Source organism: Cavia porcellus, unplaced genomic scaffold, assembly GCF_034190915.1.
Source record: "Cavia porcellus strain 051 isolate PalLab524CR breed Dunkin Hartley unplaced genomic scaffold, mCavPor4.1 scaffold_5, whole genome shotgun sequence".
NCBI classification, from domain to species: domain Eukaryota; kingdom Metazoa; phylum Chordata; class Mammalia; order Rodentia; family Caviidae; genus Cavia; species Cavia porcellus.
Genome location: NW_026947488.1, coordinates 10,245,034 through 10,257,466, shown reverse-complemented (window position 1 = coordinate 10,257,466; position 12,433 = coordinate 10,245,034). Strand labels below are relative to the sequence as shown.

Sequence of the window (12,433 nt, the reverse complement as noted above, 5' to 3'; positions counted from 1 at the left end):
CACAATTATTTATTTTTCAAATAAATACTAGAAATACTAAAGGTAAGGAGCTGGGGATGTCTTGGTGACACAATTTAACACACAATAAAAAGGTCCTGAGTCTTCTGGAATTAAAGTTGATACTAGGTAAGTTGTGCTTCTGGGAATTCCAGATGGGAAACAAATTCTCTGTCTGGGAATAGAGTCATCTCAGAGAAAAGAGACCCTGAAAGGAACACCAGGGTCATCACTTGAGCGCTTAAATTCACCCTATGTCTGAAGCCTAAACTTGGACTTTTCAGGTACATAGGTCAGTAATTCCCCATTTTTAAAGCTAACATTAGTTATATTCAGGTTTCCATAATACTGAAAGAAAATATTTCAATCTAATTTTTTATAAATTAAAAAATTTATAAATTAAAATTATTTATAAATTAAAATTTATAAATTAAAAAAATTTAGGTTCCATATAGGAGTAAGGTGGGTCTTTTAAAGAAACAGGTTTAAGCCAGTTCTAAAAAGCCACCTCCTATTAGACACATCCTTTTATATCACACCTAGTAACCATTAGTAGCTTGTGACATTTCTAGTCTGTCCTGGGTGTTACTAGTACCTGACAGGTCAGGCCTGTCACCTCCATAAAAGCCATGAGCATCCATGCCAGTAAACTCTGCGGTGTGGAGTCCCTTTGAGAATTACTGATGTCACACTAAATATCATCAGCTGTATTTATTCTCTCTTCATCTCTGCCATTTGAGGCTCTTCAAAAAAAAGTCTGATTATTTTTACATGAGGACAGCTTCTCCTTCTTCCTGTGATTTGAAAATTGTAAACCAAAGCTTAATTCTGGATAGTCATTTGTCCCGATGGCAAGTGTAATTAAAATGCAAATCCCAAGGGGGAATACCTGGAAAATTAAGGTTATTGTTGACACTATTATTAATTAATAATTATCAAATACTCACTTTTAAAAAATGATTAGCCTATGGATTTTGATAGTCGCCATTATCCTCATTAGGTAATGGTGACATAAAGATGAATGAATTCTCAAGTAGATGAATTAATGATTAAGGCAGTTCAGAAGTATCAACCTAGATTCGGTTTCCAGCGACTTCCCACGTTCGCCTGTGGCGTTCTCTTAGCTGGCTAGATTTCGAGTAAGTGTTCGAATGCGATTAGCTCTTAGAGCAGTGATTTTATCAGGAGATAAAGTCTGATAAATAAAGAAGGAAAAAGACAAAGCCTCCTTCAAATCCTATCAGCAGTATTCCATGGAGAGTTCCCAGAAGGTGATATCAAAATGCACCCCTAATGAAGTTTCCAAAATACTTTCCTATAGTTTCATTACTCACCAGGGAATTGTCTAAGGAAGCATCTAATGATGCTGATAAGAGCCATGCACATGAATCAATGAGGAGCCTAGACCTCTCGCTGTAGATTTGGTATGACAGTCTTGTGTGTTAAATAAATACCAATAAATTATTAAAGCATATTGGTTGTATCGTAACACAGAGGCTTAACAATGTTTTATGTCAGCATGTACAGCTCTCGCTCAGGGAAATTCTTCTCTCTTTAATTCGAGCATTGACATCCTGTGCCAGCACAAAGCCTTTTTCACTTGAGATTGACACATGTCTAAAATTGCTTAGATTTTGTGTTGTGCTCTTAATACTTGAAACCTGGCAAATGGAATTCTATGCCACTGTGCATGAACAATGCCTTACCAAAAAAAAAAAAAAAATCATAGCCTGAGGGTTCAACTGCAGGATTGGAGAAACAAAAAATGCTTTCACCACTACTGCTTCAAGTTGGGGGAATAATTACTCTGGTTGAGGAAAAAGGAGGGCCGTGCCTAGTCCCCTGGAAAAACAATATGTTTGTCAGCCTTTAAATTAGATCATTAAATTCAATATGGGTGTTGCACACGGTTTCAGGTCACGTTGGCCCAGTGGCTGCCTGTGTTGTGGTGAGGATGTGCTAGTCATCATCTGCTGCCTGCTCAGGGGAGTATTTTTGCTCCAGTTTCATCCTGACATGTCTGGGTAATTGTCTAACCCTGATGAACTCTCCTTTCTATACGGGAGAATCAACTTCCTCCAGCTTACTTTCCAAAACCATTGTTGTGTCTCCTTTTGCTACCAACACAAATTCTGTTTTCACAAGATCTTTCTCAAAATAATCTTTCAGCCATTCAACATTCTTTGCTGCACTTGAAGATCGCTATGTGATTCATGGGGACTGGAGGAAGCTGGGATCCCTGGGCCAGTGTAGAAATCAACCTCACGCGGAGCTTTGGCAGTTTACAGCTGATGTGCACGGGGTCATCCCTACCTTGAGCTTTCAATGCAACATTTTTGATTTGTTCTCAACTGCTGAACAGAAAAGAAAATCATTTGCTGAAAAAGTTTTCCAAATGGTGACCTAGATGCTACTGTGGGACAAGTTGGTTATCATGAGTAAAATAAGCACATTATTTACAAAGACAATACGACCTCTTTGGCCTTACTTCTCAATTTCTATTTCCCTATCTTCCAATGCACAAAACAGCTGTCCTGAGTCACTTAGTGATTCCCTAATCAGTTGCTACGTTGCAAGCTTCTGTGTCTTTGTTTGGACGGTCTTTGCTATCTGGAGAGTCAACCTCCCCTTAACTGTTAGGAAAATTTCTGTGTATTCCTTTGGAACCAGTTCCAGAATGTCTCTGAGCTCTTTCCTCTGGAGGACAGAGAAGGTGGGAACTGAGACCTCCACTGTGCCTGAGCTTCAGTAAATCTCTACCAATTGCTTGTTTCCTGTTTGTACCTCCTGAAATTCTTGCTTCGTGCATGCTGAGGCCATCTTGATAGAAGAGTCCGCAGATGTGGATCCAAATACTAGACTCCTACTTCCCCGAGTCAAGCAGCTTAATGTTTGTCAAAATATTATTAGTAGTAGTATTACTGCCCTTCTTCAGCTGTGAAGCCTAAGACTCCAAGAGGTTAAGTAACTTCCTAATTCACATAATGAATAAGCCACAGGTTCAGGATTCATTCCTCTGATGCCAACACCAAGCACATCACAATTCATTATTTGTGCTTTTAAACATTTTTATTTTTCCTCCAAATCTTGCATAATACTTGATATATAACTGATACTGTGATCGATGAGCAAATTTTGGCTTATAAAGCCATTTATTACTCTATAGAGCCTCATCTACATTGGTAGATGGAATATGAAATGATGTACAACACAACCTTCTGGAAAGGAGGCTATCAATACAGAGGCAGAGAGAATATTGACAAAATTATAATACTAGTGATGATGCTTAACATTTTGCATATTGGAATAGGTACTGGTCTAAACACCATCTAAGAACCTCCTATAACTCTCTCATGAGATTTTTATAGACGGGGTACAGGAAAGAGACAAACTAGGAGCCAAAGTTCAGTAAGAGTTGGAGTCAAATCTCAAACCCCCGATTATTTTAAAGTTAGCAAACTGGAAAAGTCACACTGATGCCCTGGCAACAAGCTGCCAGCATGAGCCATTTATGTTCACCCAGCTCGGTTTTGACACTAGGGGGTAAAGTCCTTTAATGACAATTTCCATAGATCAGGTTTTCACTCTGCTTTGTTATCCTTGTCGTAGATGTCCAACATATTTTTCCCTTTTGGCTTTGGTTCTCTTATGGTTTGAGATTTATTAAGCTCACAGTAAATTGTGTAAGTGTGCCCTGGCCACTAGACTCCTTCCTGTTTCTCCAACACAAAATCTTTGGCAGCTCAGAGATTTGGCAAGCAATTCACCTCTGCCCAGATGCCTCCTCTCCTGGCTGCTTGCTTCCTGGCTCACCTTCGGGTCTCAAGTCAAACGCCACCTTCCAGAGAGACCTTTCCTGACCTCAGATTGACCTCTATTACCTGCCACGAACGCTTTCCTCTGTCAGAACTCCAGAACATGACACTATGGAAAGTATTCATTGCCTTGTTTTTCCTTCTTCCTCCCAAAGCGTGGAAGACCTGGAGGGCGGGGCTTTGGGTGAGTGGGTTGCTTGCCAAACTCAAGCCTCAGGGAGTGTTGGGACCTGGGAGGGGTTCAATAAATATATTTATTGTTACTGTTTTCAGTTACAAAGAAAACTACCCAAAAGCTGAGTGCTTCAAATATCTTTATCAACTTCCACTTTTCATTTGTATGCGCACTTCCAGAGACATCTAATTACCTTTCCACCCTACCCTGTTCCCGACCCTTACAATATCTCCCTGTGGTTCCAGGGGTGAATCGCTGGCTGATCAGGCGGTTAGCCAAGCAAGAGACTCTTTCCTGAGCAAGTGAGCCACTGTGTGCTCAGACACTGCTTTCAGACTGGAAACCACCTAGGCAACTTGGGGTAGTCTCTTTGGCTAACGTGGTCTAGTGCAAACCATGGCATCGCTTTTAATTCCCTTTTCAAGTAACGCATGCCATTTGATCAGGTTTCCTCCCTTTTTATTATGAGAGCCAGGCGCTGCTTTACAAAACAGGAAGACAAGAAATTGCAGTTGACTAAAGGCAGACTTGGGGTTCTTTCTGCCTGCCCTGCAGAGTCCCCTTTGTCTGTGGAGCTGCAATGCTTTGTTTCCATGGTTATATTTAGGAGAAAATACAAAGAAGGGAAAGCAGGGGGATGGGCAATGGATGAGTTTACAAATATGTTAGTGATATAATTAAAAGAGCAGAAAGATGCCGTGTAAATAAACAGCAATGGAGGAGGAGGGAATAACTCACCTGAGAAACACTGCAGAAAGGCAGGAAACCCAGGGACTCAGGAAAAGCAACGATTCTGACTGTCACTGGGCATCACGCTGCCACCAAGCCCTGCCGAGGGTTCGAGCACATTTCCTAGATACTGGGGAGAAAAACCACCCGGAGTTTTCTCCCCTAGGTAGAAAGAAAGAGTTTTTGAGGATACCCTAGACAAATTATTTTTAAAAACATCAATGGTTAATGATAGGTGTCTTGCAAAATCCACAACTAGCATACCCAGCAGGTGTGTTAGGCACACACCTAAGCACACATATGCATCTCATTCAGCTCTTAATGTGCAATCTCTTCCCAAAGTCCACCATCCAAAATGTGTGCTTCAAGAACTTGCTCATGCATACACCTATATTTATTTTTTAATTAATTATTTTCTTTTCTTGCAGCGCTGAGGATTGGCTATAGGGCTTCCCACTTGCTAGGCAAGCACAGTACCACTGAGGAACACCTCCAACCCCCCCCCCCCGTCTACATTTACCCACAGGTAGCTGTGTATCATTTCACACTGCGTTCCTTACGAGGCTGGAAAAATATACTCAAAAACATCTCTGGGACAATACTGCACACTCGTGTCACTGTTTCTGGAGGCAGATGCCCACAGCAGTTGCTCTGAGGGCTTGGTAGTTCCACACTTCTGCTCTCTTGCCTCAGTCCTTCAGATTTCCAGGTGAGGCTTCAGTTTGGTGACCCCAGGTGAATCAGTCAAGCCAGTGAGGCACAGATGCTGGACGCTGAGTCGTAAATGACACTGACACTGCTGGACTTCTAAGGAAGTAACCCCAGGATTGACCTTCCCTCTGACCACAGTGTAGACACCTCACGTTTGCAAATATTATTTCCTGCCTCAGAGAGGTCAGAGGTCAGAGCGGAGCCCTGCTTTGTTTCTTTAACCCAGAGACTCGTGTGGAGTCAACCAACTGCAAGGGTCTTTACTGCTCAGAGATCTCTGTGAAGTCAGCATCCTACCCCTATCTGTGTGGTGCTTTAACTTTCCAATGGCTCAGCCCCCTCGGGGGTAGGGGCCCTCCTCTGTGATTCAGTGTCGCCCTGCTGTTTGATGCTGCTTGTCTTATTTGCTGGCTCTTCCATCCAGCTGGGCTTGGTCCACCAGAGATGGCTGCTGACTTTTTAAGTTCATTGGAAATTTCTGTCCAAGCCTCAGAGTGGAAACACCTGGATCCGTGGAGCCACATTGGTGGCTTGACATTGGATGGAGACTATCCCTTACTGGGCACCAGCACTGTCCTCCTCCCTGGCCATCGTTCCATTCCAAGTCTCCCAGCCCAGCATTAGCAGCCTCAAGCCAGGCAGCAGACTTCCACTCCTCCGTTGCAGCTCCTTCGGTGGCTTCCCACACCACCGGCTGCCTCCCGAGACCCGTGGAGTCCTGCTTGACATGGCCCTGTTCCTTCGCGGCTCTCCCTCACCCCACCAAGCTCAGGGAACTTCTGGCCTACGCCCCGTCTCTCCTTCCAGTGTGCTCCGCCTGTTCTTCCCACTCACCCAACGTGGTCTCCCTGCTAATTTTTTTCTTTTGGAAAACTCATTCCCTTCACCGCCAATGGACAACTTCACCTTTCCACCTCTGAAATTGCCTGTTTATTTTTCTTCCTCTAGGTGTTTACCTACAAAAGCAAGGCTATTCTCACCACTGTGTTAGAATACAAGGTACTTCTTGGAAGCAGACTGTTTGATGAAAAGGTGAATGAAAGGATGAACGACCGGACCTTGGATTTCTACTTCAAAAAGCCGCTGAGAATCATCAGTAATGACTTCCTGGGGCTGGTGGGCGGCCTTGGGCAGGCGTGGGTCTGAGGGGCAAAGGTGAGAAAATGGGCAGGTTTAATGGGTAAACAAAGTCACGTGTTCAATGGTGTTCACCATCACTTCATACTAAAATACTGTAAAGCAGTATCAATGCCGTTCTTAGGAGAAAGCCTCAAATACTGCAGGGAATAACACGGAATGCGATGCTAGGTCTCAGGCGTGACACGGACCAGGGTGTGAAGACAGAGCTGATTTCAGAACAATGTCTTGGACATTATTTAAGAAACACACTGTGAAGTATGTGTGTGTGTGTGCACGTGCACGCATATGTGTGTATTAACACTGTGAAAGAACATAAGCTCTCCCTGCAAGGTGAATATTATTATTTTTATTTCATATGTTCCTCGTAGCTGGAAATGAACACGCTCTGCTTTCATTAAGTTGGGAAGACACGGAAGGGTTGTATAAAAGCCAGTGCAAGCTCAATCTGGAAGAGAAAATGTAGAGAGCGACTATTTCTAAGGTGAGTAGAAACAATGATTCATAAACTGGACAGTGATTTTAAAAAAAGAGGGCCTGCAGGTGCCAAGCTGTGCTCAGACAGCCCGAGTCCCTCCACCCCCGGCTCACGGCTCAACGCAACAGCCCTGAGGCTTACGTGGTGCTAAAGAAAGGCTCCTTGATGCCAGCGCTTGGTCGTCTTCAGAAAGAAAACTGGACAACCAATATTTTAATAATAAAACGTCTTTCTGGCTCTTAGCTCTTCACTCTGTGCCTAATAAATATCCTTGGACCTCCCTCCCCCCAGGCTTTGGAGACTCCCACCCAGCAGGGCTTCCCCTCCCCTCTGCGCCCCTTCCCCTTCCGGGACTGCTTGTATTGTCATTTCTGGGCTCGTCTCTCCTTCCTCCTGGGGAGCTGCCTCCTGTCCTGTCTTCCACTCTAAGCTGGAAGTTAGGAGGAGAAGGGGTGGTGCCTCAGGTAACCTAAAATGGGAGAGGGCACTTCAAATGATAAGAGCACACACCCCAGAATTGAAGTGACCTTCAAGAACGGAGACATACACATGGGTCTACACGTGGTCACTTCCAGTACGTAATGATGAAGCAGCACGGCTGGGGGAGGGAGTCCCAGGGGTGGTGCACGAAGAGCAGAAATGTGTTTCTCATGGTGCTGAGGGCTGGCAAGTCCCAATTCGAGGTGCTGGTGTCAGACTAGTTCAATATACGGCGCTTCCCTGGTATCCACGACAGCTTGGGTTCCATCCCCAGAAACTAAAAAAGAGAAAGAGAGAGAGAGAGAGAGAGAGAGACTGAGTGTCTGGTGAGCACCCATTGTCTCAGTCCCCTCTGATGCTTTTCACTGTATCGTCCTGTGAAAGAGGCGAGTTAGCTTTTGGGGTCTCTTTTAAAAGAGCACTAACCCCTTTCATGAAGACCTCCATGATTTAACACTGAGTGGTCCCCACTCCTTAATCCTATTGTGCTGAGGCTCGTGCCTCAGTGGGTAAGTTTTGGGGAAGGACAGACATCCAGACCACAGCAGGAGTGCATGTTTACATCTCGTGTATGCAGCCAGCGTGCACTGGCTGAGCACAGGATGTGGACCACGGGAGCCAGAGGTACAAAGGTAAGTAACAACCAGATGCGGACCCAGCTCCTTGTAGGATCGAAAGGTGCACAACACAGCACAATTGCAAACTGTGGAGCGCTGTGAAGGAGAGTGTGTTCTCCAGGAATGAGGACTGCAGCGCTGACTTTGGAGGTGCCGCCTTTCTGGAAGAAACACCACTGGAGCTGAGCTGTGAGGGGTAAGCGGGAGGGTGCAAAGCAGAGCCAGCAGCACGCGCAGCCGCCCTGTGGGAGGACAGCACCTGTCCCCTGTCCCGGGAAGAAGGCACAGCCCAGAGTAGAGTCAGGATTCTGCACCCTGCAGCCCGCAGTCCGCTGTGGAGCCAGGTTGTAGGGCCCTTCCGGTGGCCAGAGACAGCACAGAATCCACCCTTCCTTCTTGGTTTATTCATGTGTCCCCAGGCCCTTGAAAAGAAAAAAAGCCACCTCTGCTCCCTGACCTTCCCCCACTCACACTTCCCAGGACCCTCGCTTGTCCTCAGTAGGGGCCACTTGTCCCTTCTAAGGATGAGGGAAGGATTCTTTCTGTGCCCCCATGCACTGAGTCCTTAGCATAAACACTGGGCCGATGTTGACCAAGTGTCCGGAATCAAGGCGGCAGCAGGAGACAGAGGGGTCCTGGGGTCTTTGCCCACAGGGACCCTGCTGTGTGCTGCGGGGTGAAGCGCAGTCCCCTTCCTGGCCAGCACTGCAGCACCAAGAGCTTGTCGGGATTCTCCCCCACCCCGGGGTCTGCCCAGGGTGGCCTCGGCTCTCTCCGCTCTGTACAGCTTCCGAAGAACTCAGTTTGTGCTAATGTCTGAGACCTTCCGGTCTGGTGGACTGGAAGTTAACAAAGCATTTTCACAGATGTTATTTCTTTCAATGTTTTGACTTATTTAATTTCTAAATATGAAATATCTCTGAAATGCACAGAAAATGAGACAGCAATGGGTACCCACTTTCCAAATATAATGAATGTTCTCACTCTGTCACATTCCCTTCAGGTATTTTAGTTTTTGAAAGAAATGAAATTACTCAGATTCAAATGGGATTCTACCTCCCATGGCTTTCCCACCCCACCCCCCAAAAAAGATCACCACCACCCTTCAATCTTTTGCTAACACACCATAGGTTTAATTCTTCACATTGGAAAAAGATAAGCTACGCTGACATGTCAGTGCTGCGTTATCCACTCCCCTGTCCAACACTGAATCCCGGGCAACCCTTGACAGCCAGATTCATAATGTTTTGTGACGAAGAACAGAGAAAAGTTGGTATAAGTAATTTTCAACTCTATAGGAAATGAAGGCAGAATAGAAGAGAGGGAAGGATAGAGGGAGGGAATGAGAGACTGATAGAGAGGAGAGGAGAGGAAAGGAGAGGAGAAGAGAGGGGAGGGGGGAGAGGGAGGGGAGGGGGAGGGGAGAGCACGATGCTGGTCACATGTTAAAGATCTGGGAGGGACTTGAATCCCAAAAGAAAGGAAGGGAAGAGAAAATAACTCAGCTGGTAAGGATGAGTGTTTGGGGATTTGTTAGGTGGGAAACTCTTACCTAAAGAAAAGAGAGAGAGGTTTTCAGAAGCATTGTTTTGGTTCATATCTTGAATATTGCTTACTGATTTTTGAGACACATAAACAAGTAGTAGAATTTTCTTTTAAAAAAAATTATGAGCTTGTACGTCTTGAAGTGAGCTTCTAGAAAGTGACGAGGTCACCTAGGACCCAAGTTTATTAGGGTACCATTAGATGTACCACTGCCAGGCAATAGTTAAGAATCCGAGAGCTCTGCCCCAGTATTAGGCCTGATTTGTTGAAGCTGAACCTGGACATCTCTATTTCTGAATTCTTCAGCTGCTTTCAGGCTGCCATGGCTATGTCAACTGTGACAGAGATGGTGAGACCCACACAGTCTAAAATATTCACTATCCGCCACTCTAGTGAGTACTTATATTGACCTTTGATTTAAATGTTGAGCCAACAGTGCTGAATCTGTCATTCTGTCAACAAGGACCAGGTCAACAGCCATGGCTCGCATTAGACTAATGAAAGCCAACACGATTCAAATGTGGGGTTGTTGTTGGTCACTTCTCCTAGGTAGACTCTTCGCTCCTGCTGGATCAGAGTAAGCATGAAGCTCTGGGCCCCCAGACACTTGTTGCTCGCGGAGAAGGGCTGTTTATCTAAGAGTGGAGGAGATGGAGAAGAGCCAGACGAGAGTAGACCAGAAAAGGCCCGAGCCTGGAGCCAGCTCATCTCAAGACTCCTGGAACTTCAGTCCTGGGTGAGGGCTGTATTTCTTTTGCTGATTATTGTTTTGTCTATCAGGGATGGGGTTCCCAGTATGGAAACTCGAATTTTCTATCTATTTTCTCCTTTATTCCTTTGACCCAAGTTCCTTTCCTGAAAATCCATCCCTCAAGAAGCATTGCTTGAGCTTGGAAACCTACTCATAGCTACATGGATTAGTTTCATGTAAAGCAAGAAAAGCAAAGTCATGCCCAGCAGCTCAAGACAACAGTGATCAAAGGGACTCAGGAAGGAGAGAAATGAGATGACTTCCCCAGGGGACAGTTTGAGATGCTCCCCCTTTTGGAGCACACTCATGTAGAGATACCAAGGACTACACAGTCAAACCAGAAATGATGAATATGAATAAAGACCTTAAAGATGAATTTTGGAAATAATATTTTTGGGAAGTCTCTGCCCTATGGTTGCTAGTCACTGGAGAATAAATGTTGGAATGACAAGAAGACTCTCACTGCCTTTCTTGGATGTGCTGGTAACCCGCCTTTCCTGTCTCATGGTCCTCTCCTCACCCAGCTCCTACACCCTGAGCATCTACTGCAAACCTAAGCGTGCTCTAAACACCACCCTAGCATCTCCATCTGCAAAACAGAGGCTGCCATGAATTCTGCGGTCTCCCTCTGTCTGCAGAATGTGTTTCCCATAAGAGGATTTGCTGAGGCTCAAACCCTGGCTCCATCACTGACTTCTCTCTCGGTATCATCTATTGCTTATCATCTCTCTGTATCTTGATCGCATGCACAATAACTATATTCCCTTGCTGAGTTACTGTGACGTTTTAAATACATTAATTCATGTGTTTACCCTGGTGCCCAATATTCAATATGCAATGCTTACGTGTCAATAGCTATTCTGAAGAGCATGATTATCTTTTAATAAAAATTTCAGATACTCTAGGGTTGGGCTTGAAAATGGGATTCATTTGTTCATTATCATAACCTCTAGCATCTCTGCTTAGCTGAGACCAGTTCTCACTCTGCTGAGCCTCTCTTTGGAGATGTCACTAACAGTGATTGTTTAAGATTTGCCACCATGGTTTAAACTGTGCAGTGGTTTTCCAAATGGGCATTTGCATGCACTCTCTGTTTGGCATCGGCAAAATACCTGTGCTTCGTAATAGTAATAGCACCAGCCAGCATTTTATTTGGGTGTTCACTGAGGGCCCAACATTCTGCTAACAGTACAAACACTAGCTAACCCTTCACTACAAACCGCGTGAGGCAGAAGAAAACTTGGGATTCAGGTTATTGAGACCCAAACTTAGGATCATGGAGGACCAGTCCATAGCTGAGATGTAACAGAGTGGGCTCTGTCCAGGAGTGACTCCAAAGCTCACACTGCTCCCTGTGACCCTTTGCTGTCCACCTCACTCAGAATTACTGGGAATAGTGACACGTAAGCTGCCCCCTGCCAAGTGCCTTCCTTTAACCAAATAAATTGTATATGACAAACCACTCTTATGAGACACATTTACCTTATTAGAACATGCTTTCAAGTACAAATAAGTGTCTACAAACTTCCTAGACACTCATAATTTTTTTTTATTTAGCTAGGCATGTGGCTCATTTGTTTAAGCAAATTGTTAAGTATTTAACAGAAAGGTTGGAGCTGGAAGCCACTGCTAATTGATGATCAATTGGAAAGAGACAAAGCAACTTCAATAATATAATGGAAGTCAATAGAAAGACAGTTTGATTTATTAAAACATGATCGATTTGCAGCCTTTCGGCATATACACTGCATAGGCTACCACTCACCTAGAAGCGATCACATTTAACCCGAGGTTGTTTCCATTCGATTTGATTGAGTGAGACAAGACATGGTAATAGCATTCCTTCTTCTACTCGCCCAGTAATTCTTGCTTTCCGTGTTGGGGAAAGATTTTTCCAGGAGTACCTACATTAGTCAAAAAACGCACCTTCTTGGAAGCCTGTCTACCTTCATTAAATGGCTTTCAGAGCTCACAATGCAACTGAGTAACGTGCATTAT

The 12,433-nt window shown here is 44.7% G+C and overlaps 1 long non-coding RNA gene across 1 annotated transcript; it reads right to left on the bottom strand.

Annotated features, from left to right (window-relative positions):
• Positions 1-6,893: 6,893 nt before the first annotated feature.
• LOC134475864 (uncharacterized) lies at positions 6,894-12,433 on the bottom strand. Its single transcript, XR_010047194.1, has 3 exons — positions 12,201-12,433; positions 7,553-7,799; positions 6,894-7,012 (listed from the first exon to the last, which is right to left on the bottom strand). It is a non-coding gene; the product is annotated as an uncharacterized LOC134475864 (long non-coding RNA).